The sequence below is a fragment of the Symphodus melops genome, assembly GCF_947650265.1.
Source record: "Symphodus melops genome assembly, chromosome: 9".
NCBI classification, from domain to species: Eukaryota; Metazoa; Chordata; class Actinopteri; order Labriformes; family Labridae; genus Symphodus; species Symphodus melops.
Window position 1 is genome coordinate 24,260,611 of NC_136699.1, and position 17,074 is coordinate 24,277,684.

The 17,074-nt window shown below is 43.7% G+C and overlaps 1 long non-coding RNA gene across 1 annotated transcript; it reads right to left on the bottom strand.

The window, feature by feature from the left end:
- Nucleotides 1-2,249: 2,249 nt before the first annotated feature.
- Nucleotides 2,250-3,833, bottom strand: LOC306829825. Its single transcript, XR_013779913.1, has 3 exons — nucleotides 3,754-3,833; nucleotides 2,397-2,547; nucleotides 2,250-2,317 (listed from the first exon to the last, which is right to left on the bottom strand). It is a non-coding gene; the product is annotated as an uncharacterized lncRNA (long non-coding RNA).
- Nucleotides 3,834-17,074: the final 13,241 nt, after the last annotated feature.

Consider the following 17,074-nt stretch of genomic DNA (forward strand, 5'->3'; position numbering starts at 1 on the left):
CATCCTCCTTCTGAAAAAAATACCATACAAATGTAGATAAATATGTCATTTTATTTTCCCAGCTGTTGCATTAAAGAGTCACTGTCTACAGAAGGACAGGATACACCAACATCAAAGAATCATTGTTATATAACGATTATGTTGTACTGCCATTTGAAGGAAAATTAGAGAAAAGAAGGAAAAAAGGAGAAAAAATGGAGGAAAAGAAAGAAAAACGAAAGAGGCACATTTGAAAGTTGTTGAAACCTTTCAATGTTGCTACTTTTTCTAATTTAAATGTAGTTATTAAAATGTTTGCTTCTTTAACATTAGGAAATATTTACAATCTTTTTAGAAGTAGCATATAGGTTATAGTTTTTTACACAATATCATACACAGATCAGATGAAATGTGTGCAGACAACAGCTTACTTGTGTGTTACGATGGTGCGGAACTAGTAGTTCCTGTCAACGTCAAGGACCTGACATGCCCTCTTGTGGACACCCCCTCCTGTGAGGTGCCCTTGGCACTTAGGGCAGAACACTTTGATTTTCCACAGGTGGTAAGGCATCCATAGCAGAAGTCGGTGGCAGAAAAAGCGGTCTGGAGTGGGTACCTGGTGGTAGATCAGAGACGGGCTAGGTGATTCATACCACAGTTTCAAGGCTTCCTGTAAACGCTGGTTTCTCCTCAATGCTGAAGAAATCCACTGCTGATCTTGCACAGGAAGAGTCTTTTTTAACTTTTTGGGTAACCAAAGTTGACTGGAACTCGGTGCGACCTCAGGCAGAGGTCCTGTTGGGGCAACTGAGGTAGAACCATCCTGATTTAAAGTGAAAAAGACAAAAAGAGCACTGAAAATAATGTTTTTAATAATTCATTTTACTGTCTGTCAATTTGATTAAAAATTAATGAATAATGTAAATATAAAACTAAAAAAACATACAGAGCCAGCTGATTGTGAGGTAGGTGCAGTAGTATGAGGCTTGGTGGCCGTCACTGAGGTCGAAGAAGAAGGGGGGAGAGAGAATGGAGACGTGGTCCTAATAAAGGCCTCTGGGGTGGACACAGTATGGGCAACGTGGGGACTGGTAGAAGCTCTTTGGAGGTGAATGCATAAGGGGATTTGTTGTAGAGGCCATAGCTATGGATGAGGAGGCCATAGGTAAAGTCGTAGCAGTGCTAGAAGAATGAAACCTAAGGCTATTAGAGCCAAAGGACTGCAAACAAATATAGACTGTACAGATAGTTGATCTTAGATCAAATCATATCTGAGATTTCCTGGAAAGATTAAGGTTAGGCTTGATTCCTGTGCTGAGTGTGCCCCCAAACCGTGGTTTGTTTAACTAGAGGAGGATGAAATGTAAAAATTAAGTTATCCAGATGTGGTAAACATGATGCATCTGTTTACACATTCTCTTGATTTTGAATAGATTTTTTTTTAATCAAGTAATTGTACTTAGTACCATTGCAAGGCTCAATTTAGGTCGCACTGGAGAAGCAGAGGGTGCAGCAACACCTGAAGAAACTGCAGCAGAGGTAGTTGTGGTTAAAAGAGCTGGGCCGACCGCAGCTGAGATTGTGTCAGTCTGTATGGGAGGTGTCTGAAAAACAAAAAACAAACTCACACTCAACAATTATTCAAAGGTGTAGGTATGTATTGTTTAATACTGTTATAGTTTAAAATTTCTATTTCATATTATTGATGTAATTCATATATTTTTTTAATTAACTCCTTGTTCGTTTCTTACTTGCTTTTAATCTTTTCACAATGTAAGTATTCAAGTTTTTCTTTCATCAATCAATCAATCAATCTTTATTTATATAGCGTCAATTCATAACAGGCGTTATCTCAAGACACTTTACAAAAGCAGGTAAAGGACCTTACTGTTTGTCTGTTAACATTAACAAAAGGGCAGGTAACAAGACCATGCTCATTGTTATGTTTACAAAAAGCAGGTAAAGGACCTTACTTATGGCTATGTTACAAGAGCCCAGCTTAATCCGTCATGGCGTGGCAAGAAAAAACTTCCTTTTAACAGGCAGAAATCTTCAGCAGACCCGGGCCCATGACGGAACAGCCATCTGCTAAACTGTGCTGGGCTTGAAAATGGGATGGGGGAGATGGGACAAGATGCAGAAAGAAGAATAGGATGGGATAGGTTGGGGGGGGGGGGGGGGGGGGGGGGGGGGGGGGGGGTCTGGGCAGGCCATCCTCAGGGGGAGGGGGGGGGGGGGGGGTTAATAGCTTTACCTTCGTGTGAAATCCACACACGCAGACCTGTGCTCCACCAAACAAAGACATGTGGCCCCGATTCTGGAGTGGACACTTTTCAATCTGTAACAAACAAGTGTTTAAATTCACCAGATTGTTTTAAATTTTTGGTAAGTCAACATTGACATATCCTGACTTATACCTTGCTATATAATTCGTGCCACTTTGTTTGTTGAGGGGCTGGTCTATTTCCAGCATCACCAGGCCAAACCCCTGTACTGGCAAACTTCCTTAGACGGGACAGCCACTCATAATCCGCCATGGGACGATGTTTTTTTGGTTTTGGGTGCCATCTGTGTTTGAAAAATTGAGTCAGGTCAGGTACTTCAGAGTGTCTTATCTCGCTGAATGGGAAACAAAAAAACTAAGACTTAAACAATCACATTCAAAGTAAGATTTTATGTTATAAGGAATGTTTATTTTCTCCAGTGACCTGGTTCTTACTGTCTGAATATTGAGAATCACATTGTAACTTTGTGAAGAAACTGGCTTGAGTTTATCAGAGGCTTAATATCTGTTTTTATACAATAATTATGCAATGTAAAGGCTTAATCTGCAATAAATTGTCTTGATAGGCAAATATTAGACGAGTGACTGAGCCAGTCACTCGCTTTAGTAAATGTACCATTGACATAATCAGTAAAGGGAACGATGACTTAAACTAAAGAATTTCTACTTTGAAGTAATATTTTACAGCCTAAACGTGTGTTTTTAATCAATTTTACAGTAGACTACATAAAAAGAGCAAGCGGATGTAAAATGACTTAACCATGACGGACAACTAAAGAGCAACACTTTACAGACTTGATACGGTTGATTTGCCGGTGTTTTGGTTACATGTATGATAATATAGGCTAACAGAAGCTCGGTACACAATAGATTCACCGTGACAGCTAAGAATAATCTGAATGATAAATGAATAAAAGCGCGACAACAGCGAGTTACCGGCAACATTTTACATGGGCTTGGATAAATCTGCCGGAGTTTTTGGTTAGCCTACATTTACGATTATAGACCTTCATGAAACTCGACATACAAGATACTAAACGTCCCAAACATCAGAATGATGAGTTAATACAACTGCGATAACCGCGAGTTTCTAGCAACATTTTAATCATTGATAGGCCTCCGGTAGATTTGCAGGTAATTTTGGTTACATTTATGACAGTACATTAAAAGTAACAGAAAGTCGACATACAATTGATTCGCCGTTACAAATATCGGAATGAGAAGTTACTAAAAGTGCGAATATAGCAAGTAACTGACACCATTTTACAGGCTTTTGATACAATTGATTTGTGTTGGGGTAAGTTAGTTGCGTTTGGTGTTTACCTAGATTTGCCGACGGTTACGGTTAGACGCTCCTTTGAAGACGGGCTATAAACAGTACGTGAATATAGAATAGCGAAAAACACATCACTGCATTTTGCACTAGCTAGCTCAGTTATTCATCAAGTAATAATGAAATAAAAAAATGTAATAAAATACAAAAGGCTTACCGTCGGAGAATTAGGATAAACTTTCACAGTCCAAGACGTCAGACGTCACCGCTTGACAGAAGTTCTTCTCAGAGCGGTGACAACAGTCTTCCAATTGGTCGAGACGGTGAGGGCGGGAGTTGAGGCAGGGGAGTATTTTGATTGGGAAGAAATGGAGAGGGCGGATCGGATTTGATTGGCAAGAAATGGAATCCGAAAATGGAGGCTGGGATTTGGCAAGAAATGGAAAGGGGCAACTTTTTGATTGGCAAGAAATGGACGAGGAGAGCGGGCTAGTGTTCATCTGTGCCACTCTGTTCTCTATTCCCAAGCACTGCCTAAAGCCAGCGCCTTAGACCACTCGGCCACACTACCTTCTTCTGGACACAAATTTCGACATTCGAAACCATAGATCCTTAGTCATTGGCAATAAAGTAAAACTGAGATCTGAATGACGCACCATGGACAAATGATGAAGCACTGGGAGTGGAGTGGTGAGGTTTCCTTTCGTTTTAAAGCCTACGGAAAGTAGTCAAACTAATGGAGCAAGATGCACAAACAAGACAACAACATTTGGTCCTTAAGAAACCTGCCAACACTCTGTGTCAAAAAGTGTGGGGGGGAAGATTTGCAGGTTACTTAAATTCCTCACATATAACAGTTTGAAGTCACACAGAATTCCTGACATGTAAACAGGCCATCACATGAAGCTTGCCAAATGGCAGTGGTGGGATATGAACCCACGCCTCCTGAGAGACTGGAGCCTAAATCCAGCGCCTTAGACCACTCGGCCACACTACCTTGCCCTGGCAGCCAACCGTTGACAGTAGAAACCATGGACTATTTTTCATTGGCAAAAGAAAACAGGAGGTCATATTGACACAAAGGACACACCACGGACCAATGATGCACCTGGTTTATGGGTCCAAACCTGTTCAAAACTCCATTGAATAGGGGTCGCCGGTGGCGCAGCGGCAGTGCGCGCGACCCCACGTGTTGAGGCTCAGTCCTCGCACGCGGGCGGCCCGGGTTCGCGTCCGGCCTGTGGCCCATTTCCCGCATGTCTCTCCCCACTCTCTCTCCCCCTTTCCGACTCTATCCACTGTCCTCCCTCTATCAATAAAGGCAAAAGGCCAAAAACAAATCTTTAAAAAAAAAAAAAAAAAACTCCATTGAATATAGTGACTCATTGGTCCTCAACCAAGCACACTGCAATCTAGTCGCAAAATTGTCCACAAATGATCAATTTTAAGGGGCTTCATTGATCCATTTTCAGACAACTCCTTCAAAATCTGCGAGTCTGGTTGGACTCGAACCCACAACCTTTGAATTACTTCTCCAATGATGATTGCCTAGAAGTCCAATGCACTATCCATTGCGCCACAGAGCCTTTTTTTCCAACTCTCAGTCAGTGACGACGTAGGCTCATTGCAGGTTTCAGAAAAGCTCATGTTGCACATTTGGATACAAAAGACTTGTGAAACTGAAAGCTGTTCAACTCGCCATTGAATCAAATCTAAGATGGGTCTTAAATCAAGTACACTCCCAACTAGCAGCTAAAACAGCCTAGCGTGGTCAGAGCCGAAGAACAAAGTAAGATCAGAATCAGTATCTTTACCTCTGGTCCACAAATTTTTCCAGGCAGTAATCCTTGGTCCTTCAGAAAGCTGCCAACACTCGTTGTCAAGAACTGTGGCAGGGCACAAGCATCTGGTGCATGTGCCAAATCAGTAGGCCTGACTTCCGTTGTGGCTAATGTTTTAAATTGGTGCATAAGAAGGTTCTTGCCTTTGGTATGCACTTTCTTGATGGTGGCTTTGCAACAGTTTCAGATTACTTTTCAAGCCGCCACATGAAGCTTGTCAAATGGCAGTGGTGGGATTTGAACCCACGCCTCCTGAGAGACTGGAGCCTAAATCCAGCGCCTTAGACCACTCGGCCACACTACCTTTTTCTGGACACCAATTTCGGCAGTGGAAACCATGGATCATTTATCATTGGCAATAAAGTGAAAAGGAGGTCTGAATGACTCACCATGGACCAATGATGATGAACATACAGTTAATTAGCAGAGGATGGTTTCGATCCATCGACCTCTGGGTTATGGGCCCAGCACGCTTCCGCTGCGCCACTCTGCTCTCTATTCCCAAGCAATGGGATTGGACGGGTGAGGTTTTCTTTTGTGTGAAAGCCTACGGGAAGCAGTCAACAGGAATGGAGCAAGATGCACAAAAAAGACAACATTTGGTCCTTCAGAAACCTGCCAACACTCTGTGTCAAACAGTGTGATTGGGAACATTTTGCTTGAAGTCCTCACACATAAGACGTTGAAGCTACACAGATTTCCTGACATGTAAACAGGCCATCACATGAAGCTTGCCAAATGGCAGTGGTGGGATTTGAACCCACGCCTCCTGAGAGACTGGAGCCTTAATCCAGCGCCTTAGACCACTCGGCCACACTACCTTGTCCTGGCAGCCAACCGTTGACAGTAGAAACCATGGATTATTTTTCATTGGCAAAAAACAGGAGGTCATATTGACACAAAGGACACACCACGGACCAATGATGCACCTGGTTTATGGGTCCAAACCTGTTCAAAACTCCATTGAATATAGTGAATCATTGGTCCTCAACCAAGCACACTGCAATCTAGTCGCAAAATTGTCCACAAATGATCAATTTTAAGGGGCTTCATTGATCCATTTTCAGACAACTCCTTCAAAATCTGCGACTCTGGTTGGACTCGAACCCACAACCTTTGAATCACTTCTCCAATGATGATTGCCTAGAAGTCCAATGCGCTATCCATTGCGCCACAGAGCCTTTTTTTCCAACTCTCAGTCAGTGACGACGTAGGCTCATTGCAGGTTTCAGAAAAGCTCATGTTGCACATTTGGATACAAAAGACTTGTGAAACTGAAAGCTGTTCAAATCGCCATTGAATCAAATCTAAGATGGGTCTTAAATCAAGTACACTCCCAACTAGCAGCTAAAACAGCCTAGCGTGGTCAGAGCCGAAGAACAAAGTAAGATCAGAATCAGTATCTTTACCTCTGGTCCACAAATTTTTCCAGGCAGTAATCCTTGGTCCTTCAGAAAGCTGCCAACACTCGTTGTCAAGAACTGTGGCAGGGCACAAGCATCTGGTGCATGTGCCAAATCAGTAGGCCTGACTTCCGTTGTGGCTAATGTTTTAAATTGGTGCATAAGAAGGTTCTTGCCTTTGGTATGCACTTTCTTGATGGTGGCTTTGCAACAGTTTCAGATTACTTTTCAAGCCGCCACATGAAGCTTGTCAAATGGCAGTGGTGGGATTTGAACCCACGCCTCCTGAGAGACTGGAGCCTTAATCCAGCGCCTTAGACCACTCGGCCACACTACCTTTATCTGGACACCAATTTCGGCAGTGGAAACCATGGATCATTTATCATTGGCAATAAAGTAAAAAGGAGGTCTGAATGACTCACCATGGACCAATGATGATGAACATACAGTTAATTAGCAGAGGATGGTTTCGATCCATCGACCTCTGGGTTATGGGCCCAGCACGCTTCCGCTTCGCCACTCTGCTCTCTATTCCCAAGCACTGCGATTGGACGGGTGAGGTTTTCTTTTGTGTGAAAGCCTACGGGAAGCAGTCAATACGAATGGAGCAAGATGCACAAAAAAGACAACATTTGGTCCTCCAGAAACCTGCCAACACTCTGTGTCAAACAGTGTGATTGGGAACATTTTGCTTGAAGTCCTCACACATAAGACGTTGAAGTTACACAGAATTCCTGACATGTAAACAGGCCATCACATGCAGCTTGTCAAATGGCAGTGGTGGGATTTGAACCCACGCCTCCTGAGAGACTGGAGCCTTAATCCAGCGCCTTAGACCACTCGGCCACACTACCTTTATCTGGACACCAATTTCGGCAGTGGAAACCATGGATCATTTATCATTGGCAATAAAGTAAAAAGGAGGTCTGAATGACTCACCATAGACCAATGATGATGAACATACAGTTAAATAGCAGAGGATGGTTTCGATCCATCGACCTCTGGGTTATGGGCCCAGCACGCTTCCGCTTCGCCACTCTGCTCTCTATTCCCAAGCATTGGGATTGGATGGGTGAGGTTTTCTTTTGTGTGAAAGCCTACGGGAAGCAGTCAACACGAATGGAGCAAGATGCACAAAAAAGACAACATTTGGTCCTTCAGAAACCTGCCAACACTCTGTGTCAAACAGTGTGATTGGGAACATTTTGCTTGAAGTCCTCACACATAAGACGTTGAAGTTACACAGAATTCCTTATATGTAAACAGGCCATCACATGCAGCTTGTCAAATGGCAGTGGTGGGATTTGAACCCACGCCTCCTGAGAGACTGGAGCCTAAATCCAGCGCCTTAGACCACTCGGCCACACTACCTTGTCCTGGCAGCCAACCGTTGACAGTAGAAACCATGGATTATTTTTCATTGGCAAAAAACAGGAGGTCATATTGACACAAAGGACACACCACGGACCAATGATGCACCTGGTTTATGGGTCCAAACCTGTTCAAAACTCCATTGAATATAGTGAATCATTGGTCCTCAACCAAGCACACTGCAATCTAGTCGCAAAATTGTCCACAAATGATCAATTTTAAGGGGCTTCATTGATCCATTTTCAGACAACTCCTTCAAAATCTGCGACTCTGGTTGGACTCGAACCCACAACCTTTGAATCACTTCTCCAATGATGATTGCCTAGAAGTCCAATGCGCTATCCATTGCGCCACAGAGCCTTTTTTTCCAACTCTCAGTCAGTGACGACGTAGGCTCATTGCAGGTTTCAGAAAAGCTCATGTTGCACATTTGGATACAAAAGACTTGTGAAACTGAAAGCTGTTCAAATCGCCATTGAATCAAATCTAAGATGGGTCTTAAATCAAGTACACTCCCAACTAGCAGCTAAAACAGCCTAGCGTGGTCAGAGCCGAAGAACAAAGTAAGATCAGAATCAGTATCTTTACCTCTGGTCCACAAATTTTTCCAGGCAGTAATCCTTGGTCCTTCAGAAAGCTGCCAACACTCGTTGTCAAGAACTGTGACAGGGCACAAGCATCTGGTGCATGTGCCAAATCAGTAGGCCTGACTTCCGTTGTGGCTAATGTTTTAAATTGGTGCATAAGAAGGTTCTTGCCTTTGGTATGCACTTTCTTGATGGTGGCTTTGCAACAGTTTCAGATTACTTTTCAAGCCGCCACATGAAGCTTGTCAAATGGCAGTGGTGGGATTTGAACCCACGCCTCCTGAGAGACTGGAGCCTTAATCCAGCGCCTTAGACCACTCGGCCACACTACCTTTATCTGGACACCAATTTCGGCAGTGGAAACCATGGATCATTTATCATTGGCAATAAAGTAAAAAGGAGGTCTGAATGACTCACCATGGACCAATGATGATGAACATACAGTTAATTAGCAGAGGATGGTTTCGATCCATCGACCTCTGGGTTATGGGCCCAGCACGCTTCCGCTTCGCCACTCTGCTCTCTATTCCCAAGCACTGCGATTGGACGGGTGAGGTTTTCTTTTGTGTGAAAGCCTACGGGAAGCAGTCAACACGAATGGAGCAAGATGCACAAAAAAGACAACATTTGGTCCTTCAGAAACCTGCCAACACTCTGTGTCAAACAGTGTGATTGGGAACATTTTGCTTGAAGTCCTCACACATAAGACGTTGAAGTTACACAGAATTCCTGACATGTAAACAGGCCATCACATGCAGCTTGTCAAATGGCAGTGGTGGGATTTGAACCCACACCTCCTGAGAGACTGGAGCCTTAATCCAGCGCCTTAGACCACTCGGCCACACTACCTTTATCTGGACACCAATTTCGGCAGTGGAAACCATGGATCATTTATCATTGGCAATAAAGTAAAAAGGAGGTCTGAATGACTCACCATGGACCAATGATGATGAACATACAGTTAATTAGCAGAGGATGGTTTCGATCCATCGACCTCTGGGTTATGGGCCCAGCACGCTTCCGCTTCGCCACTCTGCTCTCTATTCCCAAGCACTGCGATTGGACGGGTGAGGTTTTCTTTTGTGTGAAAGCCTACGGGAAGCAGTCAACACGAATGGAGCAAGATGCACAAAAAAGACAACATTTGGTCCTTCAGAAACCTGCCAACACTCTGTGTCAAACAGTGTGATTGGGAACATTTTGCTTGAAGTCCTCACACATAAGACGTTGAAGTTACACAGAATTCCTTATATGTAAACAGGCCATCACATGCAGCTTGTCAAATGGCAGTGGTGGGATTTGAACCCACACCTCCTGAGAGACTGGAGCCTAAATCCAGCGCCTTAGACCACTCGGCCACACTACCTTGTCCTGGCAGCCAACCGTTGACAGTAGAAACCATGGATTATTTTTCATTGGCAAAAAACAGGAGGTCATATTGACACAAAGGACACACCACGGACCAATGATGCACCTGGTTTATGGGTCCAAACCTGTTCAAAACTCCATTGAATATAGTGAATCATTGGTCCTCAACCAAGCACACTGCAATCTAGTCGCAAAATTGTCCACAAATGATCAATTTTAAGGGGCTTCATTGATCCATTTTCAGACAACTCCTTCAAAATCTGCAACTCTGGTTGGACTCGAACCCACAACCTTTGAATCACTTCTCCAATGATGATTGCCTAGAAGTCCAATGCGCTATCCATTGCGCCACAGAGCCTTTTTTTCCAACTCTCAGTCAGTGACGACGTAGGCTCATTGCAGGTTTCAGAAAAGCTCATGTTGCACATTTGGATACAAAAGACTTGTGAAACTGAAAGCTGTTCAAATCGCCATTGAATCAAATCTAAGATGGGTCTTAAATCAAGTACACTCCCAACTAGCAGCTAAAACAGCCTAGCGTGGTCAGAGCCGAAGAACAAAGTAAGATCAGAATCAGTATCTTTACCTCTGGTCCACAAATTTTTCCAGGCAGTAATCCTTGGTCCTTCAGAAAGCTGCCAACACTCGTTGTCAAGAACTGTGGCAGGGCACAAGCATCTGGTGCATGTGCCAAGTCAGTAGGCCTGACTTCCGTTGTGGCTAATGTTTTAAATTGGTGCATAAGAAGGTTCTTGCCTTTGGTATGCACTTTCTTGATGGTGGCTTTGCAACAGTTTCAGATTACTTTTCAAGCCGCCACATGAAGCTTGTCAAATGGCAGTGGTGGGATTTGAACCCACGCCTCCTGAGAGACTGGAGCCTTAATCCAGCGCCTTAGACCACTCGGCCACACTACCTTTATCTGGACACCAATTTCGGCAGTGGAAACCATGGATCATTTATCATTGGCAATAAAGTAAAAAGGAGGTCTGAATGACTCACCATGGACCAATGATGATGAACATACAGTTAATTAGCAGAGGATGGTTTCGATCCATCGACCTCTGGGTTATGGGCCCAGCACGCTTCCGCTTCGCCACTCTGCTCTCTATTCCCAAGCACTGGGATTGGACGGGTGAGGTTTTCTTTTGTGTGAAAGCCTACGGGAAGCAGTCAACACGAATGGAGCAAGATGCACAAAAAAGACAACATTTGGTCCTTCAGAAACCTGCCAACACTCTGTGTCAAACAGTGTGATTGGGAACATTTTGCTTGAAGTCCTCACACATAAGACGTTGAAGCTACACAGATTTCCTGACATGTAAACAGGCCATCACATGAAGCTTGCCAAATGGCAGTGGTGGGATTTGAACCCACGCCTCCTGAGAGACTGGAGCCTTAATCCAGCGCCTTAGACCACTCGGCCACACTACCTTTTTCTGGACACCAATTTCGGCAGTGGAAACCATGGATCATTTATCATTGGCAATGAAGTAAAATGGAGGTCTGAATGACTCACCATGGACCAATGATGATGAACATACAGTTAAATAGCAGAGGATGGTTTGGATCCATCGACCTCTGGGTTATGGGCCCAGCACGCTTCCGCTGCGCCACTCTGCTCTCTATTCCCAAGCACTGGGATTGGACGGGTGAGGTTTTCTTTTGTTTGAAAGCCTACGGGAAGCAGTCAACACGAATGGAGCAAGATGCACAAAAAAGACAACATTTGGTCCTTCAGAAACCTGCCAACACTCTGTGTCAAACAATGTGCTTGGGAACATTTTGCTTGAAGTCCTCATATATAAGACGTTGAAGCTACACAGATTTCCTGACATGTAAACAGGCCATCACATGAAGCTTGCCAAATGGCAGTGGTGGGATTTGAACCCACGCCTCCTGAGAGACTGGAGCCTAAATCCAGCGCCTTAGACCACTCGGCCAAACTACCTTGTCCTGGAGGCCAACCGTTGACGGTAGAAACCATGGATTATTTTTCATTGGCAAAAAACAGGAAGTCATATTGACACAAAGGACACACCACGGACCAATGATGCACCTGGTTTATGGGTCCAAACCTGTTCAAAACTCCATTGAATATAGTGACTCATTGGTCCTCAACCAAGAACACTGCAATCTAGTCGCAAAATTGTCCACAAATGATCAATTTTAAGGGGCTTCATTGATCCATTTTCAGACAACTCCTTCAAAATCTGCGAGTCTGGTTGGACTCGAACCCACAACCTTTGAACCACTTCTCCAATGATGATTGCCTAGAAGTCCAATGCGCTATCCATTGCGCCACAGAGCCTTTTTTTCCAACACTCAGTCAGTGACGACGTAGGCTCATTGCAGGTTTCAGAAAAGCTCATGTTGCACATTTGGATACAAAAGACTTGTGAAACTGAAAGCTGTTCAAATCGCCATTGAATCAAATCTAAGATGGGTCTTAAATCAAGTACACTCCCAACTAGCAGTTAAAACAGCCTAGCGTGGTCAGAGCCGAAGAACAAAGTAAGATCAGAATCAGTATCTTTACCTCTGGTCCACAAATTTTTCCAGGCAGTAATCCTTGGTCCTTCAGAAAGCTGCCAACACTCGTTGTCAAGAACTGTGGCAGGGCACAAGCATCTGGTGCATGTGCCAAATCAGTAGGCCTGACTTCAGTTGTAGCTAATGTTTTAAATTGGTGCATAAGAAGGTTCTTGCCTTTGGTATGCACTTTCTTGATGGTGGCTTAGCAACAGTTTCAGATTACTTTTCAAGCCGCCACATGAAGCTTGTCAAATGGCAGTGGTGGGATTTGAACCCACGCCTCCTGAGAGACTGGAGCCTAAATCCAGCGCCTTAGACCACTCGGCCACACTACCTTGTCCTGGCAGCCAACCGATGACAGTAGAAACCATGGATTATTTTTCATTGGCAAAAGAAAACAGGAGGTCATATTGACACATGGACACACCACGGACCAATGATGCACCTGGTTTATGGGTCCAAACCTGTTCAAAACTCCATTGAATATAGTGAATCTTTGGTCCTCAACCAAGCACACTGCAATCTAGTCGCAAAATTGTCCACAAATGATCAATTTTAAGGGGCTTCATTGATCCATTTTCAGACAACTCCTTCAAAATCTGCGACTCTGGTGGGACTCGAACCCACAACCTTTGAATCACTTCTCCAATGTTGATTGCCTAGAAGTCCAATGCGCTATCCATTGCGCCACAGAGCCTTTTTTTCCAACTCTCAGTCAGTGACGACGTAGGCTCATTGCAGGTTTCAGAAAAGCTCATGTTGCACATTTGGATACAAAAGACTTGTGAAACTGAAAGCTGTTCAAATCGCCATTGAATCAAATCTAAGATGGGTCTTAAATCAAGTACACTCCCAACTAGCAGCTAAAACAGCCTAGCGTGGTCAGAGCCGAAGAACAAAGTAAGATCAGAATCAGTATCTTTACCTCTGGTCCACAAATTTTTCCAGGCAGTAATCCTTGGTCCTTCAGAAAGCTGCCAACACTCGTTGTCAAGAACTGTGGCAGGGCACAAGCATCTGGTGCATGTGCCAAGTCAGTAGGCCTGACTTCCGTTGTGGCTAATGTTTTAAATTGGTGCATAAGAAGGTTCTTGCCTTTGGTATGCACTTTCTTGATGGTGGCTTTGCAACAGTTTCAGATTACTTTTCAAGCCGCCACATGAAGCTTGTCAAATGGCAGTGGTGGGATTTGAACCCACGCCTCCTGAGAGACTGGAGCCTTAATCCAGCGCCTTAGACCACTCGGCCACACTACCTTTATCTGGACACCAATTTCGGCAGTGGAAACCATGGATCATTTATCATTGGCAATAAAGTAAAAAGGAGGTCTGAATGACTCACCATGGACCAATGATGATGAACATACAGTTAATTAGCAGAGGATGGTTTCGATCCATCGACCTCTGGGTTATGGGCCCAGCACGCTTCCGCTTCGCCACTCTGCTCTCTATTCCCAAGCACTGGGATTGGACGGGTGAGGTTTTCTTTTGTGTGAAAGCCTACGGGAAGCAGTCAACACGAATGGAGCAAGATGCACAAAAAAGACAACATTTGGTCCTTCAGAAACCTGCCAACACTCTGTGTCAAACAGTGTGATTGGGAACATTTTGCTTGAAGTCCTCACACATAAGACGTTGAAGCTACACAGATTTCCTGACATGTAAACAGGCCATCACATGAAGCTTGCCAAATGGCAGTGGTGGGATTTGAACCCACGCCTCCTGAGAGACTGGAGCCTTAATCCAGCGCCTTAGACCACTCGGCCACACTACCTTTTTCTGGACACCAATTTCGGCAGTGGAAACCATGGATCATTTATCATTGGCAATGAAGTAAAATGGAGGTCTGAATGACTCACCATGGACCAATGATGATGAACATACAGTTAAATAGCAGAGGATGGTTTGGATCCATCGACCTCTGGGTTATGGGCCCAGCACGCTTCCGCTGCGCCACTCTGCTCTCTATTCCCAAGCACTGGGATTGGACGGGTGAGGTTTTCTTTTGTTTGAAAGCCTACGGGAAGCAGTCAACACGAATGGAGCAAGATGCACAAAAAAGACAACATTTGGTCCTTCAGAAACCTGCCAACACTCTGTGTCAAACAATGTGCTTGGGAACATTTTGCTTGAAGTCCTCATATATAAGACGTTGAAGCTACACAGATTTCCTGACATGTAAACAGGCCATCACATGAAGCTTGCCAAATGGCAGTGGTGGGATTTGAACCCACGCCTCCTGAGAGACTGGAGCCTAAATCCAGCGCCTTAGACCACTCGGCCAAACTACCTTGTCCTGGAGGCCAACCGTTGACAGTAGAAACCATGGATTATTTTTCATTGGCAAAAAACAGGAAGTCATATTGACACAAAGGACACACCACGGACCAATGATGCACCTGGTTTATGGGTCCAAACCTGTTCAAAACTCCATTGAATATAGTGACTCATTGGTCCTCAACCAAGAACACTGCAATCTAGTCGCAAAATTGTCCACAAATGATCAATTTTAAGGGGCTTCATTGATCCATTTTCAGACAACTCCTTCAAAATCTGCAAGTCTGGTTGGACTCGAACCCACAACCTTTGAACCACTTCTCCAATGATGATTGCCTAGAAGTCCAATGCGCTATCCATTGCGCCACAGAGCCTTTTTTTCCAACACTCAGTCAGTGACGACGTAGGCTCATTGCAGGTTTCAGAAAAGCTCATGTTGCACATTTGGATACAAAAGACTTGTGAAACTGAAAGCTGTTCAAATCGCCATTGAATCAAATCTAAGATGGGTCTTAAATCAAGTACACTCCCAACTAGCAGTTAAAACAGCCTAGCGTGGTCAGAGCCGAAGAACAAAGTAAGATCAGAATCAGTATCTTTACCTCTGGTCCACAAATTTTTCCAGGCAGTAATCCTTGGTCCTTCAGAAAGCTGCCAACACTCGTTGTCAAGAACTGTGGCAGGGCACAAGCATCTGGTGCATGTGCCAAATCAGTAGGCCTGACTTCAGTTGTAGCTAATGTTTTAAATTGGTGCATAAGAAGGTTCTTGCCTTTGGTATGCACTTTCTTGATGGTGGCTTAGCAACAGTTTCAGATTACTTTTCAAGCCGCCACATGAAGCTTGTCAAATGGCAGTGGTGGGATTTGAACCCACGCCTCCTGAGAGACTGGAGCCTAAATCCAGCGCCTTAGACCACTCGGCCACACTACCTTGTCCTGGCAGCCAACCGATGACAGTAGAAACCATGGATTATTTTTCATTGGCAAAAGAAAACAGGAGGTCATATTGACACATGGACACACCACGGACCAATGATGCACCTGGTTTATGGGTCCAAACCTGTTCAAAACTCCATTGAATATAGTGAATCTTTGGTCCTCAACCAAGCACACTGCAATCTAGTCGCAAAATTGTCCACAAATGATCAATTTTAAGGGGCTTCATTGATCCATTTTCAGACAACTCCTTCAAAATCTGCGACTCTGGTGGGACTCGAACCCACAACCTTTGAATCACTTCTCCAATGTTGATTGCCTAGAAGTCCAATGCGCTATCCATTGCGCCAAGGCCAGCGCGCATTGGTCGAGGTAAACAACAAGAAATCGGTTGAAATGACGCTGAGATCAGTGGATCGAATCCTGTTCATGATGAACTCGTTGGGATTCCCACATCATAAACATTGTATATTAATATTTCCAAATCAAATATATAAACCCGTGTGCAATTAATCTTTGCCTAATGTCACTATACACAGTTATAAACAACGATAAGAACTCGTTTATTTGGCTGGTTTTGTCCTGTTGTGGCATTATTCGGACAGCAGGTGGCAGATTGGCTTGCATACCAAATCAAACGTTTTCCTTAATCCCCTTTAAATATTATTTGTAGTTTGCAAGATTATCAAATCGTGTTTTAACCATAATTTTAGTATTTTTGCAAAATGTATAAGCCTATATTAAATTCCCCACAACATTTGGCATCAATAACCCTTATTTTAATATTAAGGATTATTACCCTCAAGAGAAACTGACTAGTATTCAAAAGCATGTATGTAGATGACTATAGATATTTATATAGCCTATGAGTGCCTGTGTGTTATATCTTATGGGCAATAAAAAGAAAAGAAAAAGACACATTTAGATTTGTTTCATTTATCTAAAGAGGATAAAGAAGAAATGAAGACAGAAATGTTTGTTTGTTCAATTTGACATTTTATGAAAAACATTAATAAACAACACAGTGATTACAAGAACAATCAAGTGTTGCATAAAAAAATAGAAAAAAAAATAGAATAATAATAAAAACAATAATGGCATATGACACAGCAAACATGAACCGCATGTAGCCAGCCTTTTCCAGTTTTCCAACTGTACTCCTGGTATTCAGGTTCACAGCTACACACTGGAGTAGAGTAAGTAGACAGACTTAAGAAAC